The sequence below is a fragment of the Scyliorhinus torazame genome, chromosome 22 (genome assembly GCF_047496885.1).
Source record: "Scyliorhinus torazame isolate Kashiwa2021f chromosome 22, sScyTor2.1, whole genome shotgun sequence".
NCBI lineage: Eukaryota > Metazoa > Chordata > Chondrichthyes > Carcharhiniformes > Scyliorhinidae > Scyliorhinus > Scyliorhinus torazame.
In genome coordinates, this window is record NC_092728.1 from 88,474,673 (window position 1) to 88,492,501 (window position 17,829).

General features: G+C 45.7%; 1 protein-coding gene and 1 non-coding gene across 7 annotated transcripts in view; both read right to left on the bottom strand.

Moving 5' to 3' along the window:
• Positions 1–17,829, bottom strand: part of garnl3 (GTPase activating Rap/RanGAP domain like 3) — a 617,196-nt gene that overhangs the window by 514,920 nt on the left and 84,447 nt on the right. The gene's annotated exons all lie outside the window — the stretch shown is intronic.
• On the bottom strand, positions 15,041–15,114 carry trnat-agu (transfer RNA threonine (anticodon AGU)). Its single transcript has one exon. It is a non-coding gene; the product is annotated as a tRNA-Thr (tRNA).

The following is a 17,829-nucleotide window of genomic DNA, read 5'->3' on the forward strand; positions in this document are numbered from 1 at the left end:
GGAGATTGATATTTAATCAAGATTTTCTCATACTTAGCTTACCACAGTGAGTTTTTGAAACATCCAATTGATTTTATTCCAATAGTTTAATTGGGAGGGCTAACCACACCAGGCCCTGTTTTGGGCCTGCTTTTATGTTAGCTCATAACAAGCCCCAGATAGTTGGCCTCCAGGGAATTCTATCCAGCCTACCAGGGAAGCTTGTACTCCACGTGTCCCATGGGGAGATCAATAATGGTTTCCCCGTGGTCCTCGTGGGGGTTATGGATATTTTTAAGATGGATTGGGTTATGCAGAACATGGTCGGAAAACCCAAAAGGGAAAATCACCTGTGACAGAAGGTGGAGCGTGGGGAAGGGGAGGGCAGTGATCAGTCCAAAGGGCTTCCACAATGATCAATCAAAAAAACAGTGGTGAAGCAGCAGCTACAGTGGCACTTGGGGCTGCGCTGACTGTGCTGTTATCAGTAGATTCCAAGGAGACCTGACTGGGGACTTCCTTAAGCTGTGTGGAGGAAGGCGACAGATGGTGGACTAGCACAATCAACAGATTGACAAGTTGTTCTCCAACTGTGCCCAGCCAGTTTACACAGAGCGATGCTAGAAAACAAAGCCAGGATGCGGCTGACGAAACCTCAGGTTTTACATCACTATCAACTTATTTTAGTGCTCCGTCTCCTGCCTCTCAAAGCACTCGGGGACAGTAGAGCCGTGGTTATGCTGAGCGAATAATGAGTTAGCGGCCTACTAGCAATCCAAGAATAAGGCCAAATCCCACCGCAGCAGTTTAAGATTTTGAATTGCTGATTGTGAAACTCTGGAGATGAACTACTGGGGTCAGTAAGATGGACCACAGAGCTGTCAGATGGTCATACAAATGCAATAGGTTCACCAGTGTCCTTTCAGAAGGGAAACCTGTCATCCTTTAGCCAGACCGGCCTATATCTGACTGCAGTCCTGCACCAGCATGGTTGACTCTGCCCTCTTCAGTGGCCCCTGTCGGTCACCCAGTTGAAACAAACCACTCCAAGGAGACCCACCTCAACATTCCCGATGGCAACTGGTGATCAGCAATAATTGCCACGCTTGCCAGAAACACCCACATCAGTTTTTTAAAAGGGGGATGTGAGTTGGGAGTACCGGTCCTCACCCCCTGAGGTTGCTCCTTGTTTTCCAAATGTGAGCAAGTGCAATCTCTTCCCCTCCATGGGAAAGGCTTTGAAGGATCCTTCAAGCGAAGCTTCCTCCTCCAGCCTTGCTTGGTTCCACTGGGAAACTGATTGGCAGATTTTTGGTGAAATGAATGCCTATTTCCATCCATTCATGCTGCCTTGTCCTGAGGAAGGTACCGTGGCCAAAAGCTGTGGAGAAATCTGTCTGACACTGCGGGAGTTGCTCTTCCTCAGCCACAAAGGGAAAGGGGCAGTCGCTTCGCTTGCTGCAGAAGGTTTGTTTTCCTCAGAGCAGAGCAGGCTGATGGGGGGCCTGGTCGAGGTGTACAGAATTAGATAGGGTCGACAGGGAGAAACCTTTGCCCTTCGCAGAGGGGTCAATGACCAAGGGCCTTAGATTTATGATAATGGATGGGTGGTTGAGAGGGGATTTGAGGTGAAACCTGTTCACCCAGAGGGTGGTGGGGATCTGGAACTCGCTGTCTGAAAGGGCGGTGGAGGCAGGAACCCTCACAGCATTTCAGAAGCATTTAGATGAGCGCTTGAAGCGTCATAGCATACAAGGATATGGACCAAGTGCTGGCAAATAGGATTAGAGTAGATAGGTGCTTGATGGTCAGTACTGACACAATGGACTGAAGGGCCCCTTTTTGTGCTGTCAAACTCAAGGGTGGAATTTTCCCAATATCTGGCACGGTGCCAGCCAGGTTCGGATTGAATACCGGTGGGAATCTCTCCAGTTGCACAGCCAAGATTGCACTCCGGAATTTCTGGCACTCAGGGCACACAGAATCTGGGGGGGCATGGTTTGCACACTCACTCTGGCGGGAGGGGGCCCGATAGAGACGGCAAGACAGACTCCACAGAGATTGGGGCACCGTCTTTAAAGGATCTCCCAATTTACAATAAAGATAAACATCCTCCAACCCCCCCCCCCCTCCACCCTCCACGGACACAGAGGAGCACCCTCCACACAAGCAGTGGAGTGACCCACACCCACCATATCAGTACCTGGGCACTTCCCGTCCCTCCATTCCCAACGCAAGTATCAGGCCTATTCCCTTCAGAGGCATCAGCCCTCTGAGGTGTTGGCGCAATGCCAAAATGGCATGATCAGGGCGCTGGCCAGAGGTCACACTTGCCTGTGCACCCCCTGGCGTGGTCATCAGTAGTGATTCACGCCGGCTGGGTAGGATCTTACAGAGAGTAGCGGTGTCAAGCCCTTTAATTAGATGATTTCTGATTAGATAACTGATTTTAAATTATTAGGCTCACACCCTTCCTGGGTGTCAACCTGATCGCAGAATCGGAGGGGAGGGGTGGGGTGGGGGGCAGGGAAGATCCCAAACCAAAGTCTCACTGGCGCAAATCCCATTTTGGGCCTCTCGAAAGATATAGTGGCCATTATAGAATGTGCGCCTGTAGGGTAGATAAAGGGAAACAGGTGCCATGAGAAATACATTTTGTTCAAAGTGCACACACCTTTTTACAAAAAAAAAAATGAACCTCAATAGAAATATCTTCATTGTTTTGACCGAGTGATCTGATTGTGGGGCCATTAGAAGGAGGGTCGGTCCCTTCAGTGACCGATTTTGAAGGTCATGCCAGTGCTTTCCCAAGCTGCCGGACAGTAAGCAGCAAGGGCTCGGTCTTGGAGTGAGTCTGAAGGGAGCTCTGGAGTTGCTCAACACAGGAAACCACAAGTTCCAGTCTGGAGATGCAGCACTTGGAGGTGCCTGGAACTCGCTGCCAGAGGAGGTGGTGGAAGCAGGGACGATAGTGACATTTAAGGAGCATCTTGACAAATACATGAATAGGATGGGAATAGAGGGATACGGACCCAGGAAGTGTAGAAGATTGTAGTTTAGTCGAGCAGCATGGTCGGCATGGGCTTGGAGGGCCGAAGGGCCTGTTCCTGTGCTGTACATTTCTTTGTTCTTTGTTCACTTACAACCCACATTCCGAAAGAGTCTCCCTGAACTGGGAATAGGTAACCAATCTTTCAGAACACAAGTGCCGAGAAAATTAAATTGCCTCTGACGAGTCACGCACCATCCTGACTTATCGTGTCATCACCGTTCCTTCCTCAAACGAGTCAGAATTCTGGAACTCTCTCACTAAGAGATCTATGGGCGTGCCTCCCTGGCACACAATGCAGTTGTGCAAGAAGGCATGTCTCCATGACCTTCTCAAGGGCAAGTAAGAATGGGCAATGAATGCAGACTTTACCAATGACACCCACATCCCATGAATAAGGAGCAGGAAGGTCAACCGTTCCTTTCGCGGGACACTTTGGGGTCGAGTCACTCCAAAAACAGAATCACTCCCCACCCCACCACCCTTACCCCACTCTCCACCACCAAGCTGACCGCCCGAGGCAGCTCTGGAGAGGTTGTTACATCAGGTATGTCACTGGCAGCACAAGGTCGTTGCACTTCATTGTAGCATTGTGGCCTTAAATTAAAGATAAAACCAGGAACACGGGCATAGATCTTTTCAGCGTGCCTTATGGGAACTTTTATTCAGTAATTATCTGGCAACAAAACTCCAGCCCATCGGCTCTTTCATTGTTTAATGGTTGTATTATAAAAATTGCAACAATCCCAGCGACAAACCAGAAAGGATCAAAATTCAATCATTTATGTTAAAGAATGACTAGCTCAAGATATCCTCACTGTAACTCAAACAAAACGGCTTGTATTGAGTACATGAGTCCGGCACACCTACCAAAATGCAAGCCCCAACATGCTTGGAGGCTCAGTCTTTTTCCGAAACCTGTTTTTGATCCTGTGACTGGACAACTCCTGAATCTGAATGCCAGTCAGGACTGATCCATAAATTGATTATTTTTTTTACACATTCGAGAGCAAGCAAGAAATAGTTTCACATCCGAGGAATTCAGAATAAGGGCTTGCAGTCTTGCTCTCCCCCTGGAACAACTCAGGGCCAATGTTTTTATAGCACGTTGTGACTCATCCTAATGGAGAGACTTTAGCCCAGCACCAATTAAGACGCTCACAGGGTCACCCTATGTCATCTGAACCCATTAAGCTTCTCATCTCTGTTTTAAGGAGAACTCACTTTTACATCACAATTGTTTGTATCTGGATGGGGTTTTTTTTAAATTAAAAGCCTACATTTGTTATGGGCCAGGGTTTAGAGAACCCCAAAGTGTATCATGGGTGTTCACCTGACCCACAACTTTTAATAGATTGTGGTATGGGGAGTACATGGCCCGCTCTACTGGTACAGCAGAAATGGAAAAGTATTTTTTAAAGCAAAACAATGTTTATTCAATGAACTCAAGTCAACTTTTTCAAAACATACAGTGAACATCTTAGTAACCATTAATTCAAATACAACCCCCAAAGAATACACCACTAAGTAATCCTTTAAGCTTTCCTTTTAACATCCATAAGACTGAAAACACTTTTTACCAGAAGCACATCAGGTTAAAGTCACTACTGTTATTATTTTTAAAACACCAGGCTCGATTTACAGTCTTTAGATTACAGAGAGAGACTCTAATACACCTTCTGGCTGTGACTGCAGCTGTCCAGCTCTGAAAACGAAACTAAAACACACCCTGCAGCAAACAGCCTAAAACAAAAGTAAAAAGTTGACAGAGAGCCCAGCTCCACCCTCTCCCTGACATCACTGCAGCAATAAACACCCATTTCTTAAAGGTACTCTTGCTACAGATATTTATATACACACCCATTTATAAACATCCATTTCTTAAAGGTACTATCACATGACACCTCTCCCCAAGACAAAAAAAATAAACCATCAACTTCAAGATGGTTTCATTTTTCACCTTTTCACTGTCCTTTAAGAAATGCACACAGTGAATATACTTTATCGTTTAAAAAAACTACACACGCAAACAGGTATAATAATATAGTCCATTTTTTTGTTCTTCTTCCTCCAACTGAAATCCTTCTCGATTGACAGTCTCTTTGAACAAGAAGGTCCTTGCACGATCCATCCATTTCTCCACGCCTCGGCATTTCTCTTTAAAGGCAGATACTTTAGTTCAATCTGATCACAGAGTCCCTTGTAATTCTCCAACACAGGAGCGTTGGTTATCACAGCTTTCAGGCAGTCAAATGCATGTTGAAACTCCGCTGTCCACTGAAATTTTCGACGTTTCTTCAGCAAGTCCATCAGTGGAGCAACCACGCTACAAAGATTTTGCACAAATGTTCGATCAAATCCACTCATGCCAAGAAATCGCATTATTTCCCTTCGTCTTGAGGGTATCGGAATCTCCTCAATAACTGTAGGTTTCACATCCTGTGTGACCATCCGACCCTGTCCAATTGTATGGCCAAGGAAAGTGACTTGGGATTTTACAAATTCACTTTTGGCTAGGTTTATCACCAAACCTGCCTCCTGAAGTCGATCGAATAACTCAGTTAGATGTTTTAACTGCTCTTTCCATGTCTGGCTGAAAATGACCAGATTGACGATGTATACCGCACAATTGGGTAATCCTGAAACAACGTTGTTAGTTAACCGTTGAAATGTGGCTGGGGCGGTTTTCATGCCAAATAGCAGACTTTGAATTGGTATATACCATCTGGAGTCACAAAAGCTGAAATCTCCTTTGCCCTTTTGGATAAAGGTACCTGCCAGTAACCTTTAAGTAAATCCAGTTTGGAAATAAAAGCTGATTGTCCCACTTTCTCAACGCAATCCCCCAAACGTGGGATAGGATAAGAGTCAGTTCTTATAACTGCATTAACCTTTCTATAGTCCACACACAACCATTGGGTGCCATCTGGTTGAGGTACCATCCCTATGGGTGAGCTCCATTGGCTGCAACCCACTTTAATTGTGTCATTTTTAAACATACTCTCAATCTCTTTGTTAACCTGTGCCAATTTTAAAGGGTTAAGTCTATATGGATGTTGTTTGATGGAAACAGAATTTCCCACATCTACATCATGTACAGCCATTTTAGTACTTCCCAATTTATCTCCACAAACTTGCCCATGTGATTTCAATAACTCTTTCAGGTCAATCCGTTTTTCCTCTGGAAGGTAACTCAGCAATTTATCCCAATTTTTAAGAACATCCTCGTTTTCCAATTTAATTTAAGGTATATCAAATTCACAGTCATCTGGATTTGGTTCGTCACTTTGAGTTAGAATCATTAAAACCTCCTCCTTTTTCTCTCCTTCCCTTTCAATGTGCCTTTTAAGCATATTCACATGACACACTCGGCGAGTCTTCCTTCTATCTGGTGTTTTTACCACATAATTCACCTCACTTATTTCCTTTCAATCTGATAAGGTCCACAAAACCTAGCTTTTAAAGGTTCTCCTACCACTGGTAACAATACTAAAACTTTATCTCCACTGGCAAAACTATAAAGTTTGTATTTCTTGTCGCTACCCGTTTCATCACATATTGTGCAACTTTTAAATGTTGTCTCGCCAATTCACCTGCTCTATTTGGTTGACTCATTAGGTGCATCCCTAATTGCAAACAGTACGAATCGAATTCCGTTATCCCAATCCTCTGGATAATCTTGACATTAAACCCTCAACTTTGTCTTTAATGGCTGATGCCACCTTTCTAAAGCTCCCTGCGATTCTGGATGATACGCAATTGATTTAAATTGTGATATTCCTGAGCTATCCATAACTTCTTTGAATAACCTCGAGGTAAAATTTGATCCTTGATCTGATTGTATTTCTGTGGGTAGTCCATATCTAGTAAAGAATTTAAGTGACTCCTCCACAATCTTTTTAGCTGTAATATTACGTAATGGGATGGCCTCTGGAAACCTAGTAGACACATCCATTATAGTGAAAAGATATTGATTCCCACTTTTTGTTTTAGGAAGCCCGCCTACGTAATCAATTAGGCCCCTTGTAAAAGGTTCCTCAAATGCTGGAATGGGTATTAAGAGCACTGGTTTTATCACTGCTTGAGGTTTCCCTATCACTTGACATGTGTGACATGATTGACAAAATTTAACTACATCTTTAAGTAGTCCAGGCCAATAAAAATGTTTTTGGATTTTAGCTTGAGTTTTCATTTTCTCATCAAGACATCACTTTTACGATAATAACACTCTGGTATACTCTCAGATTCCTCTTCCGTATATGCTTTCTGATACATCTGTTTTATTTCTATATCTTTCTGTTGTAACTCCGCCAATTTTCCTGAAATAAAAATATCCACCACATCCTCCACCTGTTCTTGTTCTTTTTCAATCATCTAATCAAAAATCGTTTCTGATAATTGCACTTCAATCTCATCTTCACTCTTTGATTTCTCCTGTCTTAACCTGTGACTTTGCGACCTTGTTACTACACAATCCGGAAAAATCCCAGGATATTGGTCCTTCAACCCTTCAGTTGTCGATTTTCTACTGGCTTATCAACCACAGTAGACATCACTCCCACCTGCGATCCAGCTACATCATTACCCAAGATAATTTGTATTCCTTGATGAGATAGTTTCTCTATTACTCCTACTACCACTTCACCACTCTTCACTGGACTTTCCAACCTTACCTTATATAATGGCACGCTACTCCTCTAACCCTGAATTCCACATATCACCACCTTTTCGGGCAACATTCTTCCCAAACTACATAACTCCTCATCTCTTACCATTAAAGATTGACTAGCCCCTGTACCTCTTAAAATTGTGATTCTTTACCTGCTCCTCCTGATACACAGGAGTAAACTTTACCCACACAAGTAAATTCTTTAAAGAGAGCTGGCACGATCGCGGGCCAGGCCATATCGGAGCACCCCCTCCGGGGGTTTTACTCACTGTCTTGCAGATGGCTGCTCCCTTGGTCATGTTGCCTGCCTATCACCACACAGCCTTTCCCTCCCCACCTCTGCAGAAAGTGCTGCTGGCTCCACTCTCTATGAAGTCCCATTCGCTGTCAAGTGTCCATCCCACCTCTGTTAAAAACCTCTACCCCCCACCACAGAAAACAATACTTCTCTCTCCCTTTCAGTTCAATTAGTAGAAAGTTGACAAGCAAAGAGACAGTCATATGCAGTTTGTCATTAACTGCACATTAATCATCGCAGACGACGCAATCCCACCCTCTCCGATGAACGCACGTTGTGACCTCAATCCACAAGCGAAAGGGGATTTATACAGTGTGTTTGTTGTGTGCTGAAAATCCCCACAGATTGACCACTCTCATTCTTTGTCATTGTGAATTGTTCTACTGTGTAACCTTTTTGCAGGAGCTCTGGCAATGAACATTTTCACAAGAATTTGGACAAAAAGCATTTACTCTGGATGTCACTCAAAGCAGCCACTTGCAGATAGAAAATCCAAATAAAACAGGGGCACAATGGCCGACACGACCACTTCAACTTGTGCAGGAACGACAACTTCCTGAACTACTTCACCCTCTCCCCAACGGGTTCCTCCTATTCATACTGAGGCGAGCTGCTGTAATCGAACCCACTGTGGTGCATGGAATCGCAGAGCTGGCAGGTAAAAGTAGTCATTTTATGAAGTGTGCTTTGCCTTTGTTCTTTATTGTTCTGCCATAATAGCCCGAGATGAAAATGAGTAATTGTTACCAATTTTCTGGGTCATTTAGGATGAGAATTTCTGAAGCAAAAAAGTTAATTCATTCACTTTAACTGGAAAGCTTGGTTTGTTTTTAATATCTTTGGTCACTTTTGTACATTGAATTATAATCAAAGCATAAAAGGCCAAGATACAGCGGCCGCATTAGTCGCAGGCGTAAATCCAGTAAAGGCTGCGAAATCGCACGAGAGGGTTCAACAGGAATTTACGTCAGTGCGATGTCGGAACAAGATCTTCCCAAGCCCCCCTCCCCCAATGTGATCAGGTTCACGCCCAGGAAAGGCGCAAGCTTGAATGGCACATTTTAACATAAATTTAAATTTCATTATAGCGCTAAATGCCGTTACTTCCACTCTCTCCGCATTATCCCACCCAGCCAGCGTGATGTATTCCTAGCCGAAAAGCAGTCATGGTGACCATGCCGGGCCGCATAGGTAATTATAGCCCCGGATGGTGAGGGACATACCGTGATGGCGCTGCCAGGGCAGGCCCTCTGTGGATCCCCAACTGGGTGAGGGTTTCCCTTATGTGTGGTGGGACGAATGGGTGGGCACTTGTCCTGAGGGAAATGCTCTGAAACTTGCTTGGTAGGTGGGTGGGGTGGGGGGAGCTCCGCCACTTGTGTGGTGGGTAGGGGGAAAATCGCTACAATGCTTGCGGATGGGGATCCTCCATGGCCACAGGATGGAATGGGAGGGAGTTTATATTTCTTGCTGATCAGGGTGCCCTTTAAAGATGACGTCTCGATCTCCGTGGAGACGGTGTTGCCGGCTCTATCAGACCCCGAGCCGCCAGAGTGATGGCACAAATCACGTCCCCAGATTTTCTGTGCAATGGATGCTAGAGAATCGGAGTGAAAACTCGATTGTGCATGTGGAGAGATACCTGCCGGTTTTCAGTCTGAACCTGACACTCTGACAAAGCTTTGAAAAATCCCGTCCAAAGATACGGACCCCCTATCCAGCACCCCAAAATCCACAAGGACCTGTCCATGGGTCTAGAATCCCATTCAGGCATTGAAATCCAGGTCACGGCACGCTGGTCCCCTGCTCTTTGGGATCGACCTTACTTATCCCATGTTGGGGTTAACAGCGCAGAAGTTGGCCTGCCCTGCCTCTCATCTCTCCCTGGGGCAGAGAAATCAGCCCAGCGAGAGTTTTATTTAATCACTATCATATTACCAAAATCCGGAAAATCGGCAAATCCAGGAAAGCATCCGGTCCCAAGCCTCCCGGATGCGAGTTCCGGTACCTGTACAGCACTGGAAATATAATCTCACAACAAAGAAGCTGGATTGGTTTAATAATGGGAGAAGAGCCCAATTAATTACCCTGCCATGTCGTACTAACGGCAGCATGTTAGAAGCAACTGAACACACTGTGGGTGCTTGAATAAAGAGAAGACAGCATTACGTACACTTGGAAAGTTAGGTTCTGGTTACTCAGTGTCAGGTGATGACAGCATATCCAAATCGCTGTTACTGATCAACTCATACATAGTGTGTGTAAACTGATACCCCCGTGCAGTCTTTAGTCTTTACCAAAGTTGGTGATTATATGTTGCCATCCCTTTGACAGGCTCAGAGCTCAGACTTTCTGAAAGGCGTTCCTTCAACCACTTTCCAACATTTACTCACTTAAGATTTCAGAAACAGCAAAATATTGCCGAATGATGCCGAATGCTTGGGCCTGCACTGCTCAACATTCATGGCGCTTGTGAATATACGTCATGTTTGGTTTGCACTATTTGGGCATTTTCTCCACAGTATCAGGTTCCATTTTAACTGGCCACACTTTAAACGGAAGGGCATCTTTTCAATCAAAGGATGCTGAGTTTTCTGGCTGATTTGAATAATGACTCAGTCGTCTTCTTTCTCCAGGACGCAACACTTCCCTGTAGGATAGCCTCAAAATATGGAAATTAGCCTGTCTAGGATTTCAGACAAATTCACAACATGTTAAAACTGGCTTATGTTGGACATGGCCCTTGGCAGTTAACTTAAAGCAGCTACAGGTGTTCCTTTTTCAAAAGCAACTTTGTTCAACAAGACCAATGGAAGGAAAGCTCATCGCAACCTCCCCTAAACAGTAACCCAGATAGGAAACAATTTGAGACGTTCATTAGGCGTGAGTGAATGGCATATCTTTGGTTGTGTCTTTGTCACTTCTGCAAGCTGATAACTTAAATTGTGACAGATACCCTCGCAACTTTCACACCAGTAAGTGGCTGTCCTCATTCAGTTCTCCTGCCTTCGTCCCCTTCCTGTGGTTTTCGTGAGTTTCTAACCAACAATTTGCTCTCTTTCATTCACAAATAATTTATTCAGTGCTTATTGTTATGCAAAGTGGTAGATTGAAGTTATGTACAATTACAATAACCGAATGGGACAGAATGTGCCAACCAACACCAGGCAGGTGCACAATAAGGCACTGACATTATTCCAAGACATGGCAACTTCTATCTCCCCTGCAAATGTCATCATAGAGTCATAGATGTTTACAGCATGGAAACAGGCCCTTTGGCCCAGCTTGTCCATGCCGCACAGTTCCTATCACTAAGTTCATATCCCTCTAGACCCATATCCCCCTATATCCACCCTCCCCATGTAATTGTCTAACTGCTTTTTAAAATACAAAATCATACCCGCCTCTACCACTGCCTCTGGCAGCCTGCTCCAGATGCTCACCACCCTCTGTGGGAAGAACTATCCCCTCTGGTCTCTTTTGTATCTCTCCAGTCTCACCTTAAACCTATGCCCTCCAGTTCTAGACTCCTCTACTTTTGGGAAAAGATCTTGACTATCTACCTTATCTATGCTCATTATTTTATAGACCTCTATAAGTTCACCCCTAAATCCCCTATGCTCCAGGGAAAAAAGTCCCATTCTATCCAGCCTCTCCTTATAACACAAACCATCAAGTCCTGGTAGCATCCTCGTAAATCTCTTCTGCACTCTTTCTAGTTTCACAATATCCTTCCTATAAGAGGGTAACCAGAACTGAACACAGTATTCCATGTGTGGTCATTAAGCTGCCCTCTGAACTCAGAATTTGATCAGCAACAAATTTGATTTTGGGAGCAAGGACGAGAAAGAGGCAGAAAGTAACGAGGATGGTAAAAGAAGGGAGGATTGAAAGAGAGAAGGAACACAGAGAGGAAAACAGCTACAAACAGCAAGTTTTGGAGCACAGTCAAAGAGAGGAAGCATTCCCGTTTAAACCTGAATAGTACAGTAACAGTTTAATTTAATGCTATGGGCTTTGCTCAGTGTTCATGCCCATGACAGACTACGCGTGGGAAATGTAGAAAGATACGCATGAAAAACCTGTCATACAAGAAAAGCCAGATCTGGGTATGGAATCAATGAGGAGCAATGATAAAATCACAGAATTGGTATGGCACAGAAGGTGGCCATTCAGCCCATTGTATCTGCACAGGTTCTCCAAATGAGCATTCTAGCTTTGTGCCATCACCCCACCTGCCTTTTCCCCGTTCCACTGCACATTGTTTCTATTCAAGTAATCATCTAATGTCCTCTTGAATGCCTCAATTGATCGGGCATCCACCACACTTTCAGGCTGTACATTCCAAACACAAACCGTTCAATGTGTGAAAAAGAAGTTCTCACATCACATTTGCTGTTTTTGCAAATCACTTTAAATCTGTGCCGTCAGAGTTTTACAGCACGGAAAGAGGCTCTTCTGTCCATCATGTCTGTGTCGGCAATTCCATTTTCCAGCACTTGGTCCTTAGCCTTGGTCTGTAGCCTTGTTCTTGATCTTTATACAAGTGGGGACAGTTTCCCTCTACCTACTGTCTTCAGCCTCATCGTAATGTTGAGCATCTCTATCAAATCTCCACTTAGCCTTCTTCTGTCCAATCTAGCCATAACTGAAGTTTCTCATCCCTGGAACCATCCTTGCAAATTTCTTCTGCACCCTCTCCAATGCATTCACATTGTTCCTATAGTGTGGCACCCAGAACTGTACACAGTACTCCAGCTGAGGCCTTACTAGTGTCTTGTATAAGTTCAGCATAACCTACTCGCTCTTGCCCTCTGTGCCCCAATAATAATGCCCACAACACTATAGGCTTTATTAACTTCTCTCTCCACCTGTCTTGCCACCTTCAATGATCCATGCACGTATACACCCAGGTCCCTCTGCTCTTGCAACCCCTTAAGAATTGTACCCCTTAATTTATATTGTCTGTCCATGCGCTTCCTACCAAAATGCATCACCTCACACTTCTCCTCATTGAACTTCATCTGCCACTGATCTGCCCACTCCACCAACTTGTCTATGTCCTTTTGAGGTTCTCCACTGCCTCCTCATAGTTTACAATATTTCAGGATTTGCACCATCTGCAAACTTTGAAATTGACCCCTCCACACCAAGATCTAGATCATTAATATGTATCAGGAAAAGCAAGAGACCCAATACCAACCCCCAGTATCAACTCCACTCCAAACCTTGCTCCAAATAATATCCGAATAATATCCATTGACCATTGCTCTCATCTTCCTGTAATTGCGCCAATTTTCTATCCACATTGTTATTGCCCCTTTCGTTCCACGAGCGATAACTTTTTATTTTATTCTCCTCAGTTTCCACATTTTCACCAAATACACAACAAAAGATAGCCAACAACGACAAACACAGTATCAATCCCCCAACCAGCATCCCCTTCAACATGCAAACCCAAACATCACCCATACAATCCAAATATAACAAAATTAAAAGACCTAAAGGGAATCAATGGTCATCCCATAAACAATATGCTCAACCCCCCCCCCCCAATGTTCAGTGGCTTCCAATTCTTGAAAGGGCATAATAAACAATGCCCATGAAATGTAGAACCCTTCCATCCACCCCTCAACTCAAACTTCACCTTCTTGAGCGTCAAAAGCTCCAGCAGGTCTCCCTGCCACGCCAGGGAATTGGGTGGAGAGACTGACTTCCATTCCAGCAGGACCCACCTCCGGGCAATCAGTGAGGCAAAAGCTAAAACATCTGTCCAAGCACCTGGCTGCAGCCCGGGCTGGTCCGACACCCCGAAAATGGCTTCTATGGGCCCTGGTTCCAAATTCACATGTAACACCCCCGAGATGATCTTAAAAACCTCCCTCCAATATTCCTCCGGCTTCGGGCAGGATCACAACATGTAAACATGGTTTGCGGGACTCCTCCCACAGCGCTCACATACATCCTCCACCCCCTCAAAGAGTTAGCTCATCCTCACCCTCGTGAGGTGCGCCCTATACACGACCTTCAGCTGTTTCGGCCCCAGCCTCGCGCATAACCTCCCCTAAATCTTTCTCTCACTTGGCTTTAATCCCACCCCCTCCAAGGATACCTTATCCTCCCCCAGAAACCTCCGATAGATCGCTGACACCACCCCCTTCTCCATTCCTCCTGCCATCAATAACTCTTCCAACAACGTGGAGGCCGGCGCCTCACGGAAGCTCTGAACCTTCTTCATGAGCTACAACTTTTCTGACACTTCTGTTCGTGTGGTATTTGTATTGAACGCCTTTTGAAAGTCCAATAACATTGAAAATAAATTAGATTACCCCACTACGAAACATAAACCATAACAGAAACAAAGAATGGCACGTGATAGAATCGCTACAGTGCAGAAAGAGGCCATTCAGCCCATCGACTTTGCACCAATCCTCCGAAAGAGCGCCCTACCTAGGCTCACTTCTCAGCCCATCCCTGCAACCCCATAACCCCAGCTAACCTCTGGACACTAAAGGGCAATTTATCACGGCCAATCCATTTAATCTGCACATCTTTGGACTGTGGGAGGAAACCGGAGCACCCGGAGGAAACCCACGCAGACACGGGGAGAACGTTCAAACTCCACACAGACGGTTACCCAAGGTCAGAATCGACCCCGGGCCCCTGGCACTGTGAGGCAGCAGCGCTAACTACTATGCCATTGTGCTGCCCAGGGTTATTGCATCAACTGTATGCAACTGTATCGGATTTGGAACAATGTGATATCTAATAATAATAATTTTTATTGGCACAAGTAGGCTTACATTAACACTACAATGAAGTTACTGTGAAAAGCCCCTAGTCGCCACATTCCGGTGCCTGTTCGGGTGCACGGAGGGAGAATTCAGAATGTCCAATTCACCCAACAGCACGTCTTGCGGGCCTTGTGGCTGGAGACCGGAGGAAACCCACGCAGACATGTGCAGACTCCACACGGACTGGAATTGAACCTGGGACCCTGGTGCTTTGAAGCAACTGTGCTACCATGCCGCCCAGGAAGAAAGGAAGACACTGCTGAGATCTGAACTCAGGATCTCCTATTTACTAGACAGGCGCTTTAACCAACTAAGCCACAGCGCCAAATCTGATGCATGCCCTCGCTCAAAGTAGCTTGAAAAGTTTGAAATCGTCCATTGGAATCCAGCTACTGGGCTAGCACACCAGATAAGCAATAGCGACCTTCCTTCTACCATCTGTTTACCATGTATGGCAGGTTCTTCAAAATAGGCAGGTGGTTGTCATGCACACATCTTGAAGGATACATTGAGCAAGTATTCAGGTCCCAGCATGATAAATTGTGAAATGGGCAGTAAATCCAGTAAACTGAACCCATTACCATGTGGTTAACTCCGTCATGTCAAACCACGACAAAGAATTCAAATGAGAATGAAAAAGAATGGACAAACCACCACTACTGACCTGGGCGCCAGGCGTGACACATCCAGCCTAGTCAACCCCATTCGCTTCTTCTAGGTGGTAGTAGTTGTGGGTTTGCAATGTGCTGCAGGAGAAATCTTGATGGCATGCTGAAGTGCATCTTGTAGATGGTACACACTACAGCCACAGTGCATTGGAGGTGAAGAGAGTGAATGGTTAACGTAGTACGGGGTGCCAAGCCAGGAGGTTGCTTTGTCCTGGATGGTGTTGAGTTGCTTCAGTGTTACTGGAGCTGCACTCATCCGGGTAAGTGGAAAGTACTCCATCAAACTCTTGACATGCCACTGCAATGATGTCCTGATACTGAAATAACTGGTCTCCAACAACCACAACCACCTTTCCTTCATCCTAGTTGTGACTCCACCCAGTGGGGAGCTTTCCCCGATTTCTATTGGCTGCAATTTTATTCGGGCTCATTGATGTGTCACGTCAGTCAAATGCTGCCTGGATGTCTTGATTTTGAGCAGCTGTAACATCAATCAATTTAATATGTGGTCTCCCCTAATATCAGTGACCCACTTACTTTGAATTGTTTAAAAAGATCCCCCACTCTCACATATGGAAGATAATGTAGCACACCAGTAAGATAGATAACTGTTAAATTAGTATTTTGATATACTCACACCACTACAAGAAGGCAAAAAACACTAAGTGCCCCAATAGATCTTGTTACAGATATGTTATATATTCATTCTAATTTAGTTTGGTAGAGTATCCTTAAATGTCGATTGCTGTAATCTCCTTAGCATTTCTCCGAGGATCAAAATAAGGAATCCTGCCTCCTCTACACAGGCAGGAAAGAGCTTCCTTAAGAACAAAAAGCAATAACTTGAAGACCCTTAACAGCAACTTATCCATTAAAATCGAATTAAAGCGGTAGTTGTTCAAAACCCTTACGTATAATGCTGTAGGTCGGCTTATGATATAAGGTGACCCAATGACTGGGAAATGCCAATACACTCGGATAGCTAGGAAAAACAATGCACCCACAACATCTTACTCCTATTCTCTGCTTAAATTCAAAGTTTGATTTTATTGATTACAAAGGCAAAAAGGAATTTGAATTGGGCGGGGTTCTCCGTTGCGAGTCCATTCTTGCTCCCGCTGCCAGCAACGACGGAGAATTTGGCACTGAGCCAAATCTCCATTCACTGCAGCGGGAACGGAGAATTGAAGTAAACGCTGCACAAAGGTGTCATCCTTTATCACTTGCAACAAGAACTGGCTTCCATAGATACATAGAAGATAGGAGCAGGAGGAGGCCTTTTGGCCCTTCGGGCCTGCTCCGCCATTCATCACGATCATGGCTGATCATCCAACTCAATAGCCTAACCCTTGAGGGGCTAGGCCCGCGCCGGAGCGGTTTCCGCTCCACCGGCTGGTGGGAAAGGCCTTTGGCGCCACGCCAGCCGGGGCCCGAAAGGTCTTCGCCGGGCAACGAATTGGTGGGCCCCGATCGCGGGCCAGGCCACCGTGGGGGAACCCCCCGGGGCCAGGTCGCCCCGCGCCCCACCCATCCAGGACCCCGGAGCCCGCCTGCTCCGCCTTGTCCCGCCGTTCAAAAGGTGGTTTGATCCACGCTGGCGGGACTGGCATTCCAGCAGCGGGACTTCGGCCCATCGCGGGCCGGAGAATCGGCGGGGGTGGGCCCGCCAACCGGCGTGATTCCAGCCCCCGCCGAATCTCTGGTGGCAGAGACTTCGGGACACGGCGGGGGCGGGATTCACGCCTGCCCCTGGCGATTCCCCGACCCGGCAGGGAGTCGGAGAATCCCGCCCCTGGTTCTGGACACACCCATCATTGGCAACATCTTCCCTGCATCTACCCTGTCGAGTGCCATTAAAATTCTATAAGTCCCTATGAGATCCACCCCTCAATCTTCTGACCAACAATCCCAACCTAGTCAATCCCTCCTCATATGACAGTCCCGCCATCCCTGGAATCAGTTTGGTAAACCTTCGCTGCACTCTCTCGAGAGCAAAAACATCCTTCCTCAGATAAGGAGACCAAAACTGCACACAATACTCCAGGTGTGGCCTCACCAAGGCCCTGTGCAATTGCAGCAACACATCTCTGCTTCTATACTCAAAACCTCTCGCAATGAAGGCCAATATACCATTAACCTTCTTTACCACCTGCTGCACCTGCATGCTTACCTTCAGTGAATGGTGCACAAGGACACCCAGGTCCTACTGCACACTCCCCTCTCCCAATTTACAACCATTCAGGTAGTAATCTGCCTTCCTGTTTTTGCTTCCAAAATGAATAACCTCACTTATCCAAATTATACTTCATCTGCCATTGGTTTGCCCACTCGCCCAACCTGTCCAGATCTTGCTGTGGAACCCCTGCATCCTC